This window comes from Liolophura sinensis, chromosome 9, assembly GCF_032854445.1.
Source record: "Liolophura sinensis isolate JHLJ2023 chromosome 9, CUHK_Ljap_v2, whole genome shotgun sequence".
Lineage (NCBI taxonomy): Eukaryota > Metazoa > Mollusca > Polyplacophora > Chitonida > Chitonidae > Liolophura > Liolophura sinensis.
The window spans coordinates 24,576,770-24,580,465 of NC_088303.1; the positions used below are offsets into that span (position 1 = coordinate 24,576,770).

Genomic DNA, 3,696 nt, shown 5'->3' on the forward strand with positions numbered 1-3,696 from the left:
CACAGATTAAGTGCAACCATTTTCACTGCATTCTTTGTAACACTGTCAATTGCTTACTCACTGAAGCTGTAACGAATAGGAAATGTTACACGCCACGAAATCAGCGTAATACGACCCATGAAAACATGTCAATATTTACGACTATTTTTGCTCATTAGAGTTCAGCTGGAGAGAAGATAGACCGTGGTACAAGCTTGGCCAAAGATTAAATATGACAACGATGTATTAGTGTATTTCATTTGCTTGACCAGCTGCGATGGAATAAGACAGAACCCATCGTCAATCATAATCGGGATAATAAATTCGTAATTGGTCTGAAACACGTTGAACCGCTTTTGGGCGAGGACACACTTAATACATCAGGGATAGATTTTTCACTCACTTGTCTCCTATATTGAATGAAATAGGAATGCTTGAAAAACTATTTTAAATCTTTCTGCTTTTACGTACTGTTTTGGTCAAAAATTTTCTCAGCGCATCTTTCTCATAATCACGCTTGCACGGGCAGTCTGAGTGTTGTGAGTTCCATCCTCACCGAGAACATCTCCATGTACTTGCAAACATTTGCAATATATCTTACATTTGCTTTTGTCCAATTATTTTTGATGCATTTAAACTCTTTTCGGCTCATCACATCAAAACGAATTAAATGTTTGATAAATAATTCGAAATGTTTTACCTTTTACCTCAATTGCTTTGTCGACACTAATGTAAAGTTTATAAAAAACTCTATCATCATCGGCCTCGGTAGCGCAGTAGGCAGCGCGTCAGTCTCATAATCACAAATGAACGGGCTATCTGAAGGTCACGAGTTCGATCCTCACCCGGGGCATATATTTTGTATGAAATAGGAATGTTTCAGAAACTATTTTAAATCTTTCGGCTTTGACGTACTGCGTTGGTCAAAAATTTGGACGGTAAACCAATAGGCAGCGCATCTTTCTCATAATAACGCTTGCAAGGGCTGTCTGAGTGTTGTGAGTTCCATCCGCACCGAGAACATCTCCATGTACTTGGAAACATTTGCAATATGTCTTACAATTACTTTTGTCCAATTATTTTTGATGTATATAAACTCTTTTCGGCTCATCACATCGAAACGAATTAAATGTTTGATAAAGAATTCCAAATCTTTTATCTTTTATTTTTTTTATATTTTACGTGATAGCACCACTGAATGAATAATTAAAGAGATGACACAATAGGTGGTTACGGATCTGGAGCATTTATCGACCCATGTTGGGAAATGGAAAGGTTGTAAGGAGGCGATCACAGCCCGGCCGAGAATTAAGTGACAGAGTGAACTGAAGTAAGAAACATGTAACCAAGAGGAAGAAAAGAACAGCACACTTTGTATTTCCAATTAATTGTTTTCCTTCCTGGAGTCGGTTAAGCGTACAAAATATGGGTTCCATTCAACGAACTCGCCTAATATTGTGGAGTCCGTCTTTTGGTTGTATTGTTGCAGCAATTTGGGACAGACTGTAAACCAGTGGGGAGATTAAACCTGTTCGTATTGTAGCAGAAACTGAGACCTATGGATAACAGAGTCGTGTGTCATCTTGTTGGCCGAATAGTTATGACCCTCAGAAAGCCGGCCCGACCCTATAGCGTCCTGCAGAGTACCTGTCTATCTAGGCATGGGTAGCCCAGGGCGGGGAGACCAGGCAATAAATCATTTCAATGGTACATGGTGAGAAACGTCTTTGAACTACAAGAAGTGAACTGGCATAAGTTACTAACAGCCTAAACCGAAGTATTTCGTCCCTGGCGGGGAGTCGACTTAAAAATCTATCATGGATGGCGGCTGCTTAATATAAACAAGAACACCCAAGAATTGATAAACAGGCTTACGAGTGAAATCTCTGTCATTATCTGTAGAGAAGAAATCTGCTTAGTACTATGGCGGCTTGCCACATAAGTCTGGCAACAAGTGGTGAATAATACAATAAGAAAGTACGACATAAAGAGTAAAACCAGAGAAACAACAACAGTTTGTTAGCTGGTAACTGATTACATGTAACTGGCGAAATCCGACCTCTTGTCAGTTCAACTCAGTTAGAATTTTATTCTAACTATTCACAATAATAATACAAACTTTTCAATGATACCATGGCGAATAAAGGTTTAAAACGTAGTATACGACTTAACCCGAGTGCGCCAGTACTTATTCGGCGTAGTTCAGAACGTAACCCGAGTACGCAAGTACTTAATCCGAGTAGTTCAGAACTTGACCTGATTACGCCAGTACTTAATCTGAGTAGTTCATTATTTAATCCGAGTACGCCTGTACCTAATCTGAGTAGTTCAATATTTAATCTGATTGCGCCAGTACTTTTTTCGAGTGGTTCATCATTTTATCCCAGTAGGCCAGTACTTAATCTGAGTAGTTCATTACTTAATCCGAGTGCGCTAATATTTAATCCCAGGAGTTGAGAACTTAACCCGAGTTCTCCAGTGCTTAATCCGCTCAAATTTTGCGACCACTATACAAATGCCACGAGTTGCGAATACTTAACTCCAGCATTTTTCAACTCACAGATTAAGTGCAACCATTTTCACTGCATTCTTTGTAACACTGTCAATTGCTTACTCACTGAAGCTGTAACGAATAGGAAATGTTGCACGCCACGAAATTAGCGTAATGCGACCCATGAAAACATGTCAATATTTACGACTATTTTTGCTCATTAGAGTTCAGCTGGAGAGAAGATAGACCGTGGTACAAGCTTGGCCAAAGATTAAATATGACAACGATGTATTAGTGTATTTCATTTGCTTGACCAGCTGCGATGGAATAAGACAGAACCCATCGTCAATCATAATCGGGATAATAAATTCGTAACTGCTCTGAAACACGTTGAACCGCTTTTGGGCGAGGACACACTTAATACATCAGGGATAGATTTTTCACTCACTTGTCTCCTATATTGAATGAAATAGGAATGTTTGAAAAACTATTTTAAATCTTTCTGCTTTTACGTACTGTTTTGGTCAAAAATTTTCTCAGCGCATCTTTCTCATAATAACACTTGCAAGGGCTGTCTGAGTGTTGTGAGTTCCATCCTCACCGAGAACATCTCCATGTACTTGCAAACATTTGCAATATATCTTACATTTGCTTTTGTGAAAATTATTTTTGATGCATTTAAACTCTTTTCGGCTCATCACTTCAAAACGAATTAAATGTTTGATAAATAATTCGAAATGTTTTACCTTTTACCTCAATTGCTTTGTCGACACTAATGTAAAGTTTATAAAAAACTCTGTCTTCAGCGGCCTCGGTAGCGCAGTAGGCAGCGCGTCAGTCTCATAATCACAAATGAACGGGCTATCTGAAGGTCGTGAGTTCGATCCTCACCCGGGGCATATATTTTGTATGAAATAGGAATGTTTCAGAAACTATTTTAACTCTTTTGGCTTTGACGTACTGCGTTGGTCAAAAATTTGGACGGTAAACCAATAGGCAGCGCATCTTTCTCATAATAACGCTTGCAAGGGCTGTCTGAGTGTTGTGAGTTCCATCCGCACCGAGAACATCTCCATGTACTTGGAAACATTTGCAATATGTCTTACAATTACTTTTGTCCAATTATTGTTGATGTATATAAACTCTTTTCGGCTCATCACATCGAAACGAATTAAATGTTTGATAAAGAATTCCAAATCTTTTATCTTTTATTTTTTTTTTATATT

At 38.5% G+C, this 3,696-nt stretch overlaps 1 non-coding gene across 1 annotated transcript; it reads left to right on the plus strand.

Moving 5' to 3' along the window:
• Positions 1-3,278: 3,278 nt before the first annotated feature.
• Trnam-cau (transfer RNA methionine (anticodon CAU)) lies at positions 3,279-3,369 on the plus strand. Its single transcript is given in 2 exon segments — positions 3,279-3,315; positions 3,334-3,369. It is a non-coding gene; the product is annotated as a tRNA-Met (tRNA).
• The last annotated feature ends 327 nt before the right edge of the window (positions 3,370-3,696 follow it).